The 21,091-nt window shown below is 33.5% G+C and overlaps 1 protein-coding gene across 1 annotated transcript in view; it reads left to right on the top strand.

Moving 5' to 3' along the window:
• Positions 1–21,091, top strand: part of LOC130895022 (uncharacterized) — a 154,691-nt gene that overhangs the window by 16,136 nt on the left and 117,464 nt on the right. The window contains exon 2 of the mRNA XM_057802112.1: positions 18,500–18,525. The gene's annotated coding sequence lies outside the window, so the exon portion shown is untranslated. The remainder of the gene's footprint in view (positions 1–18,499; positions 18,526–21,091) is intronic.

The raw sequence follows: 21,091 nt of genomic DNA, 5'->3' as shown, positions 1-21,091 counted from the left end.
GGTGAGGTTTATCTAGATTTTTTTGATTAACTTCTTAGTGCCTACAGTACAAAGACTTTTTCCTGATGTTAATCATCCAAATGAAGTAGATCGATTCATTTACTTTCAACATGAGCTCCACCGTATTTTGCTCCACTCAATATCTTGAAGAAACAGTTAATGGTAAGGTTTATCTAGCTCAAACAAGAGCCTCAACCAATTTTGCACCTACAGTTATCCGAGGTTTTACCCAATAGCTGGATTGGAAGACTTGGATCGATGGAATGACCGCCTAGATCTCCAGATTTGACTCCTTTATTTAATTAATTGAAATCTAAAGTATATTTCGATGAACCAGACATTAACTAGGATGAACGCTGATCTGCAGCTCATATACAAAATAATTTTTTCTGATGAAACGTTTATCAAACAGAACTGGAGATATTGGAGTAGAGAAAATCCTCACTGGATGCTTGAAGCTCACACTCAATATCTTGGCTCTCATTTGTTGAAGGAACAGTTAATGGTGAGGTTTATCTAGCTCAAACAAGAGCCTCAACCAATTTTGCACCTACAGTTATCCGAGGTTTTACCCAATAGCTGGATTGGAAGACTTGGATCGATGGAATGACCGCCTAGATCTCCAGATTTGACTCCTTTATTTAATTAATTGAAATCTAAAGTATATTTCGATGAACCAGACATTAACCAGGATGAACGCTGATCTGCAGCTCATATACAAAATAATTTTTTCTGATGAAACGTTTAACAAACAGAACTGGAGATATTGGAGTAGAGAAAATCCTCACTGGATGCTTGAAGCTCACACTCAATATCTTGGCTCTCATTTGTTGAAGGAACAGTTAATGGTGAGGTTTATCTAGCTCAAACAAGAGCCTCAACCAATGTTGCACCTACAGTTATACGAGGTTTTACCCAATAGCTGGATTGGAAGACTTGGATCGATGGAATGACCGCCTAGATCTCCAGATTTGACTCCTTTATTTAATTAATTGAAATCTAAAGTATATTTCGATGAACCAGAAAGAATTGGTGATTTAAATTTAGTTGAATTGACGGAAGAAATTAACGAAATAATTCCTGAGGTCATGGAAAATGTTGTAGGAGAATTCCAAAATCGCCTCGGTTGTTATCTTGCACCAAATTCAAAAAACTTTCTATTGCTGAATAGAGGATTAAAATCCCTTTCCAACAAGGTACCACACGATATTTTTTTATTTATAATTTTCGAGGATAATATTTCGATAGTTTGAATTGTGAATTTGAGTATAAAAACCGAACTGCTTCGGATGTTTTTCACATAACCTCAAAATTGAATTTATTCCATTGTATAAATGAACAATTACTATTTCTACGAGCATTTTGTGTTTGGAGAGTGTCCATTATTACTAGCAAACTCATTAAATATGATCATCTTGATGAGTTTGTTAAGAAATAAACAAATTTCGTTGAAGTCGATGCCATCATTAAGAAACCTCGTAATGATTTTCTGACTATTACTAGGGACGAAATGAGGTAATAAATGACCAGGATGGTTTCTTGTAATTAAAATTTTGAAATTACAATAATTGAGTACATAATTGAAAAAAAAAACATTAGTTTATAGTTTCTTAATTTGGTTACTACAAATAGTTACAAAATCTTTTTTTTTTTTTCAATTTCTATTAACGGTGGAATGTCGAGGATTATAGGACTACAAATCTTCCTTGTAGGAATCTGTTATCGATAAAAACAACTTTTCCAAAATTAAAATAACCGAAAACTATCGTTTTCTATGTATGAAATTCAACGGTGCCTCCTAGTGGAAATAATTATGTTTTTGACAAATTTCGATTGTTTTATTTTGATCCTCGGCTATAAGAAAAAATCAATGGGTGCCAAACAAGGACTGTACGCTGGATGAATCATCAATTCCATGTTTTGGCTGTTCAAAAACGTTTTTAATTGAACTGATTTGTGACAGATCGCATTGTGGTGGTGGAGAATGACTCATCTGATATTCCATCGGGTTTATTGACCTTTTATAACCACACAGAACAATAAAAAGAGGTTTGGTTAGGCCAAAAACCGTGTATCATATGATTTTTTCCAAAAAGTATCTGGTAAATATTCTTTAGAAAAGAATTTCTCGAAAATAGACAAATTTTTGTGGTCTAGATGCTGAGGATAACCCCGAAATAAATCAAAGCACACCAAAATTCGAGTTATTGACCTTATATAACCGCACAGAACAAAAAAAAGGTTTGGATAGGCCAAAAACCGTGTATCATATGATTTTTTCCAAAAAGTATCTGGTAAATATTCTTTAGAAAAGAATTTCTCGAAAATAGACACATTTTTGTGGTCTAGATGCTGAGGATAACCCCGAAATAAATCAAAGCACACCAAAATTCGAGTTATTGACCTTTTATAACCGCACAGAACAAAAAAAAGGTTTGGACAGGCAAAAAACCGTGTATCATATGATTTTTTCCAAAAAGTATCTGATAAATATTCTTTAGAAAAGAATTTCTCGAAAATAGACACATTTTTGTGGTCTAGATGCTGAGGATAACCCCGAAATAAATCAAAGCACACCAAAATTCGAGTTATTGACTTTTTATAACCACACAGAACAAAAAAAAAGGTTTGGACAGGCAAAAAACCGTGTATCATATGATTTTTTCCAAAAAGTATCTGATAAATATTCTTTAGAAAAGAATTTCTCGAAAATAGACACATTTTTGTGGTCTAGATGCTGAGGATAACCCCGAAATAAATCAAAGCACACCAAAATTCGAGTTATTGACTTTTTATAACCACACAGAACAAAAAAAAAGGTTTGGACAGGCAAAAAACCGTGTATCATATGATTTTTTCCAAAAAGTATCTGATAAATATTCTTTAGAAAAGAATTTCTCGAAAATAGACACATTTTTGTGGTCTAGATGCTGAGGATAACCCCGAAATAAATCAAAGCACACCAAAATTCGAGTTATTGACCTTTTATAACCGCACAGAACAAAAAAAAGGTTTGGATAGGCCAAAAACCGTGTATCATATGATTTTTTCCAAAAAGTATCTGGTAAATATTCTTTAGAAAAGAATTTCTCGAAAATAGACAAATTTTTGTGGTCTAGATGCTGAGGATAACCCCGAAATAAATCAAATCACACCAAAATTCGAGTTATTGACCTTTTATAACCACACAGAACAAAAATAAGGTTTGGACAGGCAAAAAACCGTGTATCATATGATTTTTTCCAAAAAGTATCTGATAAATATTCTTTAGAAAAGAATTTCTCGAAAATAGACACATTTTTGTGGTCTAGATGCTGAGGATAACCCCGAAATAAATCAAAGCACACCAAAATTCGAGTTATTGACTTTTTATAACCACACAGAACAAAAAAAAAGGTTTGGACAGGCAAAAAACCGTGTATCATATGATTTTTTCCAAAAAGTATCTGATAAATATTCTTTAGAAAAGAATTTCTCGAAAATAGACACATTTTTGTGGTCTAGATGCTGAGGATAACCCCGAAATAAATCAAAGCACACCAAAATTCGAGTTATTGACTTTTTATAACCACACAGAACAAAAAAAAAGGTTTGGACAGGCAAAAAACCGTGTATCATATGATTTTTTCCAAAAAGTATCTGATAAATATTCTTTAGAAAAGAATTTCTCGAAAATAGACACATTTTTGTGGTCTAGATGCTGAGGATAACCCCGAAATAAATCAAAGCACACCAAAATTCGAGTTATTGACCTTTTATAACCGCACAGAACAAAAAAAAGGTTTGGATAGGCCAAAAACCGTGTATCATATGATTTTTTCCAAAAAGTATCTGGTAAATATTCTTTAGAAAAGAATTTCTCGAAAATAGACAAATTTTTGTGGTCTAGATGCTGAGGATAACCCCGAAATAAATCAAAGCACACCAAAATTCGAGTTATTGACTTTTTATAACCACACAGAACAAAAAAAAAGGTTTGGACAGGCAAAAAACCGTGTATCATATGATTTTTTCCAAAAAGTATCTGGTAAATATTCTTTAGAAAAGAATTTCTCGAAAATAGACACATTTTTGTGGTCTAGATGCTGAGGATAACCCCGAAATAAATCAAAGCACACCAAAATTCGAGTTATTGACTTTTTATAACCACACAGAACAAAAAAAAAGGTTTGGACAGGCAAAAAACCGTGTATCATATGATTTTTTCCAAAAAGTATCTGATAAATATTCTTTAGAAAAGAATTTCTCGAAAATAGACACATTTTTGTGGTCTAGATGCTGAGGATAACCCCGAAATAAATCAAAGCACACCAAAATTCGAGTTATTGACTTTTTATAACCACACAGAACAAAAAAAAAGGTTTGGACAGGCAAAAAACCGTGTATCATATGATTTTTTCCAAAAAGTATCTGATAAATATTCTTTAGAAAAGAATTTCTCGAAAATAGACACATTTTTGTGGTCTAGATGCTGAGGATAACCCCGAAATAAATCAAAGCACACCAAAATTCGAGTTATTGACTTTTTATAACCACACAGAACAAAAAAAAAGGTTTGGACAGGCAAAAAACCGTGTATCATATGATTTTTTCCAAAAAGTATCTGATAAATATTCTTTAGAAAAGAATTTCTCGAAAATAGACACATTTTTGTGGTCTAGATGCTGAGGATAACCCCGAAATAAATCAAAGCACACCAAAATTCGAGTTATTGACCTTTTATAACCGCACAGAACAAAAAAAAGGTTTGGACAGGCAAAAAACCGTGTATCATATGATTTTTTCCAAAAAGTATCTGATAAATATTCTTTAGAAAAGAATTTCTCGAAAATAGACACATTTTTGTGGTCTAGATGCTGAGGATAACCCCGAAATAAATCAAAGCACACCAAAATTCGAGTTATTGACCTTTTATAACCGCACAGAACAAAAAAAAGGTTTGGACAGGCAAAAAACCGTGTATCATATGATTTTTTCCAAAAAGTATCTGATAAATATTCTTTAGAAAAGAATTTCTCGAAAATAGACACATTTTTGTGGTCTAGATGCTGAGGATAACCCCGAAATAAATCAAAGCACACCAAAATTCGAGTTATTGACCTTTTATAACCGCACAGAACAAAAAAAAGGTTTGGACAGGCAAAAAACCGTGTATCATATGATTTTTTCCAAAAAGTATCTGATAAATATTCTTTAGAAAAGAATTTCTCGAAAATAGACACATTTTTGTGGTCTAGATGCTGAGGATAACCCCGAAATAAATCAAAGCACACCAAAATTCGAGTTATTGACCTTTTATAACCGCACAGAACAAAAAAAAGGTTTGGACAGGCAAAAAACCGTGTATCATATGATTTTTTCCAAAAAGTATCTGATAAATATTCTTTAGAAAAGAATTTCTCGAAAATAGACACATTTTTGTGGTCTAGATGCTGAGGATAACCCCGAAATAAATCAAAGCACACCAAAATTCGAGTTATTGACCTTTTATAACCGCACAGAACAAAAAAAAGGTTTGGATAGGCCAAAAACCGTGTATCATATGATTTTTTCCAAAAAGTATCTGATAAATATTCTTTAGAAAAGAATTTCTCGAAAATAGACACATTTTTGTGGTCTAGATGCTGAGGATAACCCCGAAATAAATCAAAGCACACCAAAATTCGAGTTATTGACTTTTTATAACCACACAGAACAAAAAAAAAGGTTTGGACAGGCAAAAAACCGTGTATCATATGATTTTTTCCAAAAAGTATCTGATAAATATTCTTTAGAAAAGAATTTCTCGAAAATAGACACATTTTTGTGGTCTAGATGCTGAGGATAACCCCGAAATAAATCAAAGCACACCAAAATTCGAGTTATTGACCTTTTATAACCGCACAGAACAAAAAAAAGGTTTGGATAGGCCAAAAACCGTGTATCATATGATTTTTTCCAAAAAGTATCTGGTAAATATTCTTTAGAAAAGAATTTCTCGAAAATAGACAAATTTTTGTGGTCTAGATGCTGAGGATAACCCCGAAATAAATCAAATCACACCAAAATTCGAGTTATTGACCTTTTATAACCACACAGAACAAAAATAAGGTTTGGACAGGCAAAAAACCGTGGATCAAGAAGTGGTATCATGAGATTTATTCCAAAAAGTACCTGCTAAATCTAAAAGTTCGAAATTTTGTTTTGTATCGATTCCAAGGATCTTCTCCAAGGAGATCCAAGCTGCAATTTGCAAGTTGGAGCGTCGTGAATCCTGCGTTCTTCTTTAGAAAAGAATTTGTCAGCAATAGACAAAGTTTTGTCCCCGAAATGAATCCAAGCACACCAAAATAAATAGGTTTCCTTTGGAAAAAGAATTTAAGAATGTCAATCGGTAGTTATTTGCTGATAATACAACTCCAAAAATAAATTCTAGTATTTTTTCCATGGTATAATAGATAACAGTTAAAGTTTCAAAAACCATAGACAAATGAAACGATGATTACGATCCGATCAACTCGATCAGTTTCAGAACAACTTGATGACAGTTTCCGAAAAGACTTTTAAGGCTTAGTAGTATATAAAACAAATGTTAAACTGTGAAATAACATCAAATTAAGGAGTCCAAATAAGTAATATACATGATTGAAGTTTTTAACTATTGCGTACTAAATATATACGTAGTTTATTTACGTGTCAGATAGGTAATTTTTTTTCGGTCCGTAATTACTTTCTTCAAGAATACTAACTTACACATAACTAATTAACAAACAAATTATACGGGACGGACTTGAAATTCAGTTTTAAATGAATAATGAATTAGTTTATAACCTCTAAACGGATCAGATCATAGATAAATGATAATTAGACATTTGACAGCTTTAATTGTCGTGCTGGAGAATGATTCGTCTTCTGTGATTGGTATAACTGGTTTTTTTAAACACTTCAGGCAAACGAATGTTGATTTACCATTCAGAATTGACCGTGCTACGTTGCTCGATGTTTAATTTTGGGTTTATATGTATAGATCTATGATTCTGGTACTTGTCTTTTGTCTAACCATGTTTTGGTAATTTAGATAAACTCTATCCAACGTTTCGATTGTTTATCGATTAATTCGGTCTATAAACATCCTGTTCGCGATATAAAATCCATTGTTTTGACTATTTTTTCGTCCTAGATTTGTAGTGGTAGATCCAGGTTTGATCTACAGTTATAAATCAAAACTGTTTGTTTAATTCGTAACCAAGTTTCTCCAATTTAACTACTAATTCACGTTCAGAATTAATTGAGGGCTCAATACTTTACAATACAAAAAAATGCACAATCATTTAGCAATCGATGTAATCTTTTCCAGCTTTTCGTAATAATTTGAGGGTTTATTTACTGGAAAGTGTTTTCTACTGTGTAAACGACTTGTTCCAAGTATTTACTACATTTTTTTTAGCGCTTTTCCTCCAGTTATCACAAGATCTACCTTCCAAACATCCCCAAACTATCACGAAACTTCTTCCCACTCTTTATGTATCAAATTTTTATGTTCTTTAGCCCATAGAAGATTGTGGTGTGGGCAAAATCTTTCGAAACAATCTCCAAATAGAATATTCAAATGAAACAGTGTAAAAACAAGGAAATAGTTTTCATTCTGAAGCGTATCAAACACAAACAAACCTCCGAACATTATTTAGTAAAGTGAATAGACAATAAATTAGGTGCACCCTGTAGAGAATCGTGTATTGAGCTACCAGTCTACAATGGGATATAACCTTTGACCCTAATAGAATCTACCATTAACTTATGAAAGTTTACAGGATGGCCTATACACATTTACCAAATATTTAATGCTTAATACTGAAGATTAGATCTAAACTCGCTTTAAGGCTTAGTTTAAACTGTGATTTAACAGTTTTCGAGGGTAAATTCTTTAATATTGAATGAATTTTCAATTGAACTTCACTTTTTTTGAAATCTATAGCTCAATAAACGTTCGTATTGATTTTGCTGGATAATCAAACGAATTCATGAAAGATTTCAAGCTTATACACCACAAATTGGGTTAATTTACACGTTTAAACAAGCCTCGTGGACGACAAGGCTGCCGGGTAAGTTTCGACGTGTTGTACTGAATATGGAAGAGTTCAACAGTCGATTAAATTATTAAAATATTATCTGTCTATATTGAGGAGAAGTCTAGACAATATTTCAGTTATTTATTATCGAAACTAGAGTTTTTATGTACCATCGCACGACGTAGACCTTCTTCGAGTCTCCCTTAGACTCCTGGTGGACCACACTTTACTTTTTTTGAAATCTACAGCTCAATTAACGTTCGTATTGATTTTGCTGGATAATCAAACGAATTCATGAAAGATTTCAAGCTTATACACCACAAATTGGGTTAATTTACACGTTTAAACAAGCCTCGTGGACGACAAGGCTGCCGGGCAAGTTTCGACGTGTTGTACTGAATATAGAAGAGTTCAACAGTCGATGAAATTATTATCTGTCTATATTGAGGAGAAGTCTAGACAATATTTCAGTTTTTTATTATCGAAACCAATGTTTTCATGCACTACAGCCCAACGTAGAACTTCTTCGAGTCTCCCCTGGACTCCTGGTGGACCACACTTTGGGAATCAAGGCTTTAGTTATGATTCAGCATTTTAGTGAATAATTTCTAAATTTCATGAAGGAATCATTACCTCCTGGTGATTTGAGTACTATCAACAAACAACTAAATCACCAAATAAGCTACGTAAATGTCATATTATTGACAGGATACTTTTGCGACGTTGCCGAATCAATATATAAACCTCTAGACTACAGATACAATAAACAAAAAAACGCATTCTATGCGGTTGGGTTGATTGGTTGAACAAAGTTCTTCGTGGAGCTGTCATCCAGCTGGGGACCATCCTCTTGATGTCGTCTTCTTCTAAGGGTCTACTTAGGATTCATGGAAAACTCCTGGGTTTCCATTGAAACTGAATTTATTAGGATTTTCATAGAAAACCTAACCTAACAATTTTGATATGTTTGTATGGTGTTTTGATTGCTCTAATTGGTTTAGAGATGGTGAATGTTTTTTCCACCACGCTTTTTAGTACCATCTGGATATGTGGAAGATCTAGAATCGCTTCTAGTACAGCTGCAGCTCGTATTCAGTATCTAATGACGATTTCCGTTATTTTTAAACAAACGAATTTGTTATAACGATTGATTTACACAAATCCTAGTTGAAAACATCTAAAAAAACAACGTTGATATCGGATTCCGATGAAGAAGGCACTTTACGCTCAACCCGTAACCGTTCGACGTGTCTTGTTCTATTTATCGTACGATTCGACACGCACAAAGTGGATTAAATATACAAGGAAAGCGCGGAGCGACTGCGAAGAAATAAAAACCGAGCTGTTATTCGACAAATGCCATGTTTCGGTTGTTTTAGTACGCATCAGTGCTTTAACGTTATTCGATGTGGTTCGTAACCGACTATTAGTCGAACTAGTGAGAGAACCTACTGGAATTTTTAAATCTAATCAAGACAAATTGTTTACAATGATATAAAGATTTCGTATCGCTTTTGAAGTTGGAAAAACTCGCATTTCAATTTCATTTTGTTCAAATATTATCGAAAATTTAAACAGAGTGTGCCATGGAATACGGATAAGAGCTACTAGAGAAGGAACGAGTAGGTAGAATAGATTTAAATAAAAAGGAACCGAATTACCCACCATGTATAACTTGAAATAAATAAAAATATTTTCTCGTAGTAGTAATAATATACTTTGAAGTTATAAGTTGAGTTTACCATTTGAGAAAAAAGACATTCAATGGATATATTCGGAGAATCACATCTTTAACCTAACAAGAAACTATTCAAGAAGCTCTAATACAATATAAGAATTTGTGGTTATCTTTATAGCTTTTTATCTCTTTATAAGTACTAAACGACCACAGTATATTCCAGATCTTAGTAGCATATATAATTTACTAGTGGAAAAACCTTGTTTCCATTTGTAGGTTAAAGCGAGAGCTACAACGATCAAAGACTTTACAAATGGTATTGAGACTTGAGACGTCTTTTCATTCTCAGTACTAGTCTCAGTCAATCCATTTCAATATTATAATTTATCAAAATTGACTAATCTTAATATTTGGTTTGATCTAGATTAGAACTAGAGCTAGTACGACCTAAGACAATGCAAAAGCACCACGCTTATGAATACTGAATGAACTGGAAGAGCCTCATTTTAAAGCTATCAATGTCTAGAGAATTCTCCAAGTCTAGGTTAGAGCTAGAGCTAGTACGATCAAAGACAATGCAAAGGAAAATAGGATTAATAATACCTTGCCTCTAATTTTTGACCAGATCTAGTGGAAGAGCCTGATTTCAAAGCCATCGATGCCTAGTTAAGTCTCCAAGTCTAGGTTAGAGCTAGAGCTAGTACGATCAAAGACAATGCAAAGGGAAAATAGGATTGATAATGCCTTGCCTCTAATTTTTGACTAGATCTAGTGGAAGAGCCTGATTTCAAAGCCATCGATGTCTAGTTAAGTCTCCAAGTCTAGGTTAGAGCTAGAGCTAGTACGATCAAAGACAATGCAAAGGGAAAATAGGATTGATAATGCCTTGCCTCTAATTTTTGACTAGATCTAGTGGAAGAGCCTGATTTCAAAGCCATCGATGTCTAGTTAAATCTCCAAGTCTAGGTTAGAGCTAGAGCTAGTACGATCAAAGACAATGCATAGGGAAAATAGGATTGATAATGCCTTGCCTCTAATTTTTGACTAGATCTAGTGGAAGAGCCTGTTTTCAAAGCCATCGATGTCTAGTTAAGTCTCCAAGTCTAGGTTAGAGCTAGAGCTAGTACGATCAAAGACAATGCAAAGGGAAAATAGGATTGATAATGCCTTGCCTCTAATTTTTGACTAAATCTAGTGGAAGAGCCTGTTTTCAAAGCCATCGATGCCTAGTTAAGTCTCCAAGTCTAGGTTAGAGCTAGAGCTAGTACGATCAAAGACAATGCATAGGGAAAATAGGATTGATAATGCCTTGCCTCTAATTTTTGACTAAATCTAGTGGAAGAGCCTGTTTTCAAAGCCATCGATGCCTAGTTAAGTCTCCAAGTCTAGGTTAGAGCTAGAGCTAGTACGATCAAAGACAATGCAAAGGAAAATAGGATTAATAATGCCTTGCCTCTAATTTTTGACTAAATCTAGTGGAAGAGCCTGATTTCAAAGCCATCGATGTCTAGTTAAGTCTCCAAGTCTAGGTTAGAGCTAGAGCTAGTACGATCAAAGACAATGCAAAGGGAAAATAGGATTGATAATGCCTTGCTTCTAATTTTTGACTAGATCTAGTGGAAGAGCCTGATTTCAAAGCCATCGATGTCTAGTTAAGTCTCCAAGTCTAGGTTAGAGCTAGAGCTAGTACGATCAAAGACAATGCAAAGGGAAAATAGGATTAATAACGCCTTGCCTCTAATTTTTGACTAGATCTAGTGGAAGAGCCTGGTTTCAAAGCCATCGATGTCGACTATGGGAATCAATTTTGAAATATAACTTTTTCTCGATTTTGGATAACAAATTTCGGGTCTCAAATGGAGTCTTAAGACATCAAAATGAGATAACAAGGTCTGGATTTTCTCCCAGCTTGGAAACAGAAATAGATGTGACGCATCTAGGTTTTGCCTAGATTTATTATGATGAACAAAAAGTTATAAATTCAATTTTCAGCTACTCGAATAAAATGCGCTGCCCATCAACATTTTCCTTGATAAATTCTGTTCGCTTTCCCATTGCAGTTCGAAATATTTTTCTTTTTATACATACAACGCCACTTACTCTAAAAGTAATTACAATCGTTTCCGTATGTTATTCCAGTTTAATTATTCACAGCGGTTTTCTATTGTGTCAAGTTACATTTTATTCATAATTTTTTTGTTGTTTATATCTCATTTACTGTGGTTAGTTTGAAAAGAAATGAGTATGGGCGTGTCGCAAGGTAGTATGTTGATTTCTACACACAAAAAAACAACATTGGAAAACGAATTGTATCAATAAATGGTTTAAATAAACAACTTTTTCGATATTAGAACTGATAAAACTCTAAATAAATATATCTCGAACGCATTGATTCATTGTCAGATAAATCGGACACTCAGTAATGCTCAAATCCTACAAGAGCTCAAAGAAACGCGTGGAATGGCTGTCAGTGACTGGGCAGTCTGAAGAAGGCAAAGAAAACTACCCTAAAGCCTAAAAGGCCGGCTGCTGGCCCCAGGAAGCTACAGATTTCTTTTGGCAGCGACCGTGCGACTTGAATCTGGAAGCAAAACACGGAACGAGTAGGTAGAATAGATTTAAATAAAAAGGAACTGCGATCTAGCATAGAAAAAAGCGGATTTATATTTTTTGTGACAATATTATGTCATAGGATCCCTCGTTTTTAAGTGTGTTTGACGAAATGGTTCTACACTCTTATCTGGAGGACAGGGGCGGCTCATACCCAATCGTTAACGATCCGTATTTTACAGGGACAATTTGTACAATCGATGAAATTTATAGTTTAGAATATATAAAGATTTTTAGATCGTTGTACACGCCAAGGAAATATTCGTTGTATTTTTGTCGATTTTTCAAAACATTTATAGCGATTTTTTCGATTTTTATGATGTACCTGGACGTATTTTCTTTGGAGAATGAGTAGGTGGAAAAGATTGTTCCAAATTCGTAAAACATCCAACAATTTTCGTTAATTTTTCAATAATTGAAACTTTTTCTTTCTGTTGGTTAGAAAACTATTAAAAGCAACTTCCTGGTATACGGTAAACGTTTATATACGAGGGATATTTGAAGTTTACCTCGCGTTAAGTACGTACTAAATCACGTTTTGATTTTTTTTTTAAATTTTATCATATTGTGGATAGAAAATGATTTTCTTCACAAGTAAATTTGTTTTATTACTCTATTCCCAGGTTTATTAGTATTTTTATCGATTTTTCAAAACATTTATAGCGATTTTTCCCATTTTTATAATGTATCTGAACGTATTTTCTTTGGAGAATGAGTAGGTGGAAAAGATTGTTCCAAATTCGTAAAACATCCAACAATTTTCGTTAATTTTTCAATAATTGAAACTTTTTCTTTCTGTTGGTTAGAAAACTATTAAAAGCAACTTCCTGGTATACGGTAAACGTTTATATACGAGGGATATCTCAATATTCAATCATAAAAACTAAATAGTCTCAATAATAAATGATTGAGATTCGATACAGTATTTTGGATGTTTAACAATACAAGTTATGAACTCAAGATATCGAATTGGCGATATGGACATCCTGTATTCTTCTTGGAATTTCAATAATCGACGTTTGCATTTATTACTATGCTAAGCGAACAATAAAATCGGAATTCAATATGCACGATTTCGTCGTCTATGGTTTTCAGTCATACCATAACATCTCGTTCCATTTTTCTTACATTCTTTTACATTAGATAACCTAATAAATTATACGACTACCGATCTACGAGGACGGTTCCAGAAGTACCTCGCCCAACAAAGAAACCATAAAAATTTTGGAAAAAAATTAACCGCCGACATCAGAAAAACCCCTCGACCACTGAGAAATTTTATCAAGCCTGGAAACAGAAAATAATCCGAGGGGTTAAATCTGGTGTACGAAGTGGCGATTCAAACTTTATTTCATTAATTTCTCGCCGGATGAATCGACATTTTCTTTTTAGTCAAATGCGGCGGTTTTTGTTTGATTTCTTTACTCCAACGTTGCAATAAGTTTCTTATAATATACTCTGGTGATAGTTTTTCTTTTTTAAAGATAGTTAATGAGAATTATCCCCCCAAAAAACGACTCTAAGACCTTCCCTCCAGATGGAACGATCTTTGGAACGCTTTTCAATCCGTTGTTTTGATTGTTCAGTAACGTTTCGTGGATTTCAAAACAAATAGGATCATAGGATTAGTCCATAGTTCGTAATCCAAAGTTGTTAAGCTCTTAGACCTTCAGATAGACCCATCACACCATACTAGACGTTACCAGATGGCGATATCCTTCGGGAAGCCCATCAAGCGCTTCTTCTTGAACCCTTTGATGTCATTAACCAAGTTAGAAGGTTTGCCCAGGTGTTTAAATCGCGCTCGACTGAGTTCAGGGTCCTCGAGATAACGTAGCTTGCGATTTCGTCCTTCTCCATGCACCAACGGCACTCTGGATGCCCTTGGTGTAGAGATGGCGTCTTAGATTGCAGTATCCGCTCACTAACGGGATTTCGCGCTTCTTCAATTCGACCCACAGGGTCCTATCTAGATGGACCTTCGCTTATCTCATACCAGATGTCTCTATCCGTCTCTACTGAGCCCGAATTGCCAGTAAATCGTTCAGAGACTCGATGGCAACGTTTTTGGTCACACCAAGTGGGTTCGTCATTCCTGGTCTGTTTGTCTTTGTTTCCCGAGTGCTGGTACATACCAGGAGGCCAGTAAATTGTTCAGAGACTCGACGGCAACGTTTTTGGTCACACCAAGTATGGATTTAGGACTCATCGGTGGGTTCTTCATTCCCAGTATGTTTGTCTTTGTTTCCCGAGTGCTGGTACATACCAGGAGGCCAGTAAATTGTTCAGAGACTCGACGGCAACGTTTTTGGTCACACCAAGTATGGATTTAGGACTCATCGGTGGGTTCTTCATTCCCAGTATGTTTGTCTTTGTTTTCCGAGTGCTGGTACATACCAGGAGGCAAGTAAATCGTTCAGAGACTCGATGGCAACATTTTGGACCTCACCAAGGATAGGTTTTGGACTCATCGGTGGGTTCGTCATTCCCGGTCTATTTGTCTTTGTTTCCCGAGTGCTGGTACATACCAGGAGGCCAGTAAATTGTTCAGAGACTCGATGGCAACGTTTTTGGTCACACCAAGTATGGATTTTGGACTCATCGGTGGGTTCGTCATTCCCGGTCTGTTTGTCTTTGTTTCCCGAGGGCTGGTACATACCAGGAGGCCAGTAAATTGTTCAGAGACTCGACGGCAACGTTTTTGGTCACACCAAGTATGGATTTAGGACTCATCGGTGGGTTCGTCATTCCCGGTCTGTTTGTCTTTGTTTCCCGAGTGCTGGTACATACCAGGAGGCCAATAAATTGTTCAGAGACTCGACGGCAACGTTTTTGGTCACACCAAGTATGGATTTTGGACTCATCGGTGGGTTCGCCATTCCCGGTCTATTTGTCTTTGTTTCCCGAGTGCTGGTACATACCAAGAGGCCAGTAAATCGTTCAGAGACTTGACGGCAACGTTTTTGGTCACACCAAGGATGGTTTTTTGGACTCATCGTTGGATTCGCCGATCCCGTAGATACCAGTACAGTTCTATATACTTTAATCTATAGTAGAAAGCGTTCAATTTCAATAATGGTATCAATTTGTTTCTTCTAAAGCTCGTTCACACGATAGAGAGCGATTAGTTCAAGTTGTGTCTAACTGAAACAATTGGCTGCGAATTCAACAGCTTGTATTTACTTCTAATCCAAGTACTACAATGTTATAGTTGATGTGAATTCCAATTAAAATGATTCGGTAGTAGAATTGGACGTTAAATATTCATGAAGGTCTAATTAGTAAGCTATACATTTATTTCGAGTGCAAAATGCATCAAGTCGTTTGTAAATAAATAATAAGAAGTATCTAATTAATTTCTAACCGTGAATCGTTTTGTGTGCAGATTAAAAAATAAATACAAATCCAGATCGTTGATTTCGTCTTCAGGCTTTTCTATCTTTTGTTTGATTTTTTATTGTTTTCGATTGTTATCTATAATTTTGTATTATCATTTTTCATATATTTCCACTTTAACTGGTTTCATCTTTAACTTTTCTCTTTGAGTTTCTTTTTTTCTATTTTTTTTTCTATTCCTCCATTTTCTTTTTATTTTGTCAATTGATTTAGTGTTCCATAGATTATTTTGTTGTGTTTGTGCAAATTAAAAATCTGATTTGGTGCCAATGTATGTTTTTATCCCAGGGGTGAGTGCCACCCTTACTCGGGGGGTGAGAATTTGAAATTTCGAAATATCGGGAATCGAGAGAGAATTGAATTTTATGAAGAAAATGTAGAATGAAGTTTTTTGTTTAACGCAATAATTTCTGAGTTATTCGCGATTGAAAATTAAAAAAAAAAACGTTTTTCAACAATTTTTCATGAAAAACTCGAAAATTACGCATTTTCTGGAAAAAATTATTCCTATCAAAATTGAAGCTTATAAAAAAACAAAGAATTCGGTCACTTTAAATCGAATTTTTACATAATATTCAGCAATTTATCAATCAGTGAAAGCCAATTTTTTTGTTTTTTGTAAATTTATGCAGAAGTTTGAGCTCAAATATCGGAAAAACGATAAATTTTCATAAAAAATCGTGATGAACATTTTCAAAGTACTTTTTCAGACCTTTGAAATGAGCTTTTACAAAATTGTCTAGCATGAAAATTAAGCGAGTTATGACGAAGATTAAAAAAAAATGTTTTTCAACAATTTTTCACGAAAAACTCGAAAATTACGCATTTTCTGGAAAAAATTATTCTTATCAAAATTGAAGCTTATAAAAAAACAAAGAATTTGGTCATTTTAAATCGAATTTTTTAAATAATATTCAGCAATTTATCAGTCAGTGAAAGCCAATTTTTTTGTTTTTCGTAAATTTATGCAGAAGTTTGAGCTCAAATATCGGAAAAACGATAAATTTTTCATAAAAAATCGTGATTAACATTTTCAAAGTACTTTTTCAGACCTTCAAAATGAGGTTTTATAAAACCGTCTAGCATGAAAATTAAGCGAGTTATGACGAAAATAAGTTAAGTAACTCGAATTTGAAAAAAAAAGCGTTATTTTTTCAAAATATCTCAAAAACTATTGGATCAACGAACAAATTTTTTGTAACTAAAATTAAGCCTTTATTTTACTGAACATTTTGTCTTTTTTTAAAACTCACGTAACTTAAAAATTAAACGAGATATAAGCGTTTAAAGTATTGATTTCAATGCTAAGTCTTTTTTACCATTTAACATCAAAATTCTCTGAAGAAAAGGGCCTAAAAGGGTTGCAACTACCATGGTTTTGTAGGTTATGAAATTCCCTACAAAATGATGTATGGATGAAGGCAAAAAACTTGAAGTAAAGCCGAGTTATTATTAAAAAACAAAATACGTTTTTCTAGATATTGCTGGAAAATCAGGAAACGCCTAAATTTTGATATTTTTCTAATTATTTTCGATCATATAATCAAAAACACATCGTTTTATTGATAATTCGCCAGGACTAAATGATCCTGTAGAATAACATGTGTCTATTATGTCTCGGCTAGTCAGCATGTAATTTAGCACAGCACATAAATCAAGACCACAGTTAATTATCCTCAATTCCTTTAATGCAATAAATAACTCGATGTTACCCATTTGCTATTAATTCAAAACTTACAAGCAATATTTCAAAAAAAATTATTATTGATAATTAGAGTCGACACAAACTAAAATAAAAATCGCAACTGATTATGTACATATTTGATATTATTTATAAAAATAATGACAATAAATTATAATTCAATTTTCTCCAATTGTTTATCAACAAAATGGACGTACGAGGAAGGTACCAGATCTGATTTAGAGATGGCGGTAGTTCCTTCGAAAATACCACAATCTATACATCATATGTTCGAAGTTTGAAGACACCACGTTGTTTAATAGCTCAACCAATATAAAAGCTGAACTAGATTCCACTCTGGGGGAGACTGATCCTTCGTTATCAACAGCGAAATGTTGGGTAGCAAAGTTTAGACGAGACTGGACGACCTGCGATGATCAACAACGCAGTGGTGGATCAAATGAGGTGACGACTCCAGAAATTTTGAAGAAAATCCACTGGATGATCGTGGACTGAAAGTGCGCGAGCTAGCAGACTTACTAGACATTCCAAAAAGTGCGATACATCGCGTGTTAACTGAAAATTTTGATTTGAAAAGCTGTGCGCAAGATGGGTACTCACAATGGAAAACAGCGTCGTGAAGATGACGCCATCAAGTGTTTGGCAATGTTTTCCTAACCATGGATGAAACGTAGGTCCATCCGAAAAAAAATAACAATCAAAACAATGGATTGAAGAGGGAGGACTAGGTCCAAAGAAAACCAAAACCGTTCCAGCTGCAAACAAGATCATGGCGTCGGGTTTTTTGGGTTGCGCGTGGGATAATTTCCATTGAATATCTTGGAAAAGGAAAAACTATCGACGGTTAGTATTATTGCAATGTTTGAGCGAAGAAATCAAGCAAAAACATCGCTGGGAGAAGTATTTGGAGCTGAGAGGAGTTTACGTTGGAAAATAAATTTATTCTTGTGTTTTATGTGTTAGGCGAGGTACTTCTGGTACTATCCTTGTAAACAGAAGAAGAAACCTTCTTTAACTCATATTAATTACGATTATTTATTAATAATTTCGTCTTCTTTTTTTCAGGAAAAGGTACTACTACATTTTATCCAGTAAGTTATTGATTTTTAATAATTAATTGAAGTGAATTGATCAAAAAATCATTATTAATGACTGTTGATTTTCAATTAAGGCAAATAAGCCTCAAAACATTTCAGTCGCCATGGATTAGTGGTCAAAACAAAACTGAGTGTTTGCTGTGAAAGCGTTCTATCAAACCAGCAGCTATGTAGCAGCTCACCATCGTTTTCGTACTAATTTTTCACCCAAAATAATCCCAGAAATCGAAAGATTAGCTAATTTAAAGTAAAAAATGTCGTATAAAGTTTTTTCGTCAGATCGATAGTTTTTGAGTTATTCGCAATTGATTTTTCGTCAAAAAAAACCGCGTTTTTCAATAGTTTTTTTCGTATAACTCTGTAATTATTCGTTTTATCGAAAAAAATGTAATGTACAAAAATGAAGTTTATAAAAAAACGAAGAAATTAAGATATATTTCAAGATCTTAATGTTCTACCTAAAGCAAGTTATAGATACTTGAATAGTTTTTGTTTTACGTAATTGAGCATTTAACTTCAAATAACGGAAAAACGGTACATTTTTCAACAAAAAGTCAAGAAATACTTTTTAAAGAGCTTAAAAAGACCTTTCAAATGATTACTAATAAAAGTTGTTTCGACTGAAATTTCAGGGAGATATGATGTAAAATAGTTAAGACTTAAAAAAAGAAATTGCACTAAAACTATTACAATTTCATTGAATATCAAAATTAAACTTATTCCTTGTACCAAATACTTTATTTGGATGTTATTTACGATTTCTGAAAATTTGGCTGATTAGAAATGCCTAATTTTGAAAAAAATGAGCATTAAATAATACTTTTTTTTTCGATTTTAAAAAAAAAATTTTTTGCTCATTTTTTCTCCATAAGTATGAGAGATACAAAAACAAATAAACAGCATTTAATTAAAGCATTTTTGATGACGATTATTTTGCTATTTTTATTTTTTTTGTAACATAAAAATTGACGGAGTTATAACCAAATTAATCTGTCACTATATTGCGAGGTTTGCTTATCCGCAGCCCTTTGACCCTTTATTAATAAAATCTGAAGGATTTCAAACCCTTCTACCATACATAGTCGGGTAGTCCTGAAAATTACCTTTAAAATGGTTTTTTGTAGGATGTGATATCTTCAAAATTAACGGAGTTACATAAAAAATAAAAATTTGAAATTTTTTTTTAATTATAGGTTATGAAAAAGTTTCAAATTTTGGCGCCCAAATTTTTTCTGTTGATGTTAAGTTGCCTGTAGGTACATTTGAGAGTACCAAGAGATGATATACTTATAATATTGGTAAAGGGGTGGTTTTTAAGGGGTATTAGGGTGTAGAGAATGAAAAATCACTTCGTGTTTGGAAAATACCGAAAGAATTCAAAATCAAAACATTAACAGTCATTAAAATTTTATTTTTTTATTTTTTATCAAAGGGGTGGTTCTAAAGGGTTGATAAACTACATAAACAATTAAAAATTACTTCAATTAGAGACAAAAAACTAACCAAAAAGAATGCAAAATCTAAAAGTTGGCAGTCATAAGATTTATTTTTATTTAATTCTCTGCAAAGGGGTAGTTTTTAAGGGTTGGATAATAAAAATCAGTAACCAATTAAATTTTATTGAAAAGCTATGAAATTTTCACAGTAAAAATGAAATTGCAATGTTTTAAATCATTAAAAGATTTATTCCCATATTATTTTTATCAAAAGGGTAGTTTTTAAGGATTTTTAAGGGTTGATACTTCAAAATATATAAATTTTCTATTATACAATATGTTAAGATATTTATGCCGCGTATACGAAAAACATTCGAATTGAAAAAAAGTAGGAAAAACTATAATTTTGATATTTTTCGATAAGGGGTGATTTTCATCCCTTAAAAACAATTTGCACACCTTGCGATCATGCAGATCTTGATATGGGGGTAAGATGAGCTCAATTCTAAATTTTCAGGAAAATCGGAGACAGTTCAGAGGTTTGACGCCATTTTGAACTTGAATCCCTGCACTATTAGTTTAAATTCAATAAAATTTTGAAAATATCGGTGTAGAAACGAAATAAAAGTTTGTGGTACCAAAAAAATGAAAGCGCGAGGAAGAAGCCCCCCGTTGGTAGAATAATCAATTTTACGAAATTGAGAGACATTAAAAGAAAACGATTTTCCTGCGTTGTTGGCCATGTTTGACGAAAATTATTAGCTTATCCACATCTGGGTGGATAAAAGAAGACTTGCATATCCAACTATAGGGGTTAATTAACAAAACCCTCGCCAACAACCTCTCCATTCATCCAACCCTAACAGGGAACGTTATAACTCCGAAGAAGGCTGAAGAATGAACGAAACTTTATCAGCAGTTACCTTTTTAGGAAGTTTTCTTCAACCTACAAAGATGTAAAAAAATATGAGCGATTTTCATTCTCATTTAAAAAAAATGATACAAATTTAACTAGAAACCGTATAAATACAATTGACTCACCTCGTATTCGTGTTAAATAATAATAAACCGGTATTCTAAACGAAAATATGTAAAACAATGCAAAGCGTCGCTTGTTGAACTTG

Source organism: Diorhabda carinulata, chromosome 6 (assembly GCF_026250575.1).
Source record: "Diorhabda carinulata isolate Delta chromosome 6, icDioCari1.1, whole genome shotgun sequence".
NCBI classification, from domain to species: Eukaryota; Metazoa; Arthropoda; class Insecta; order Coleoptera; family Chrysomelidae; genus Diorhabda; species Diorhabda carinulata.
Note: the sequence above shows the minus strand (reverse complement) of the source record. Positions and strands in the feature narration are given on the sequence as shown.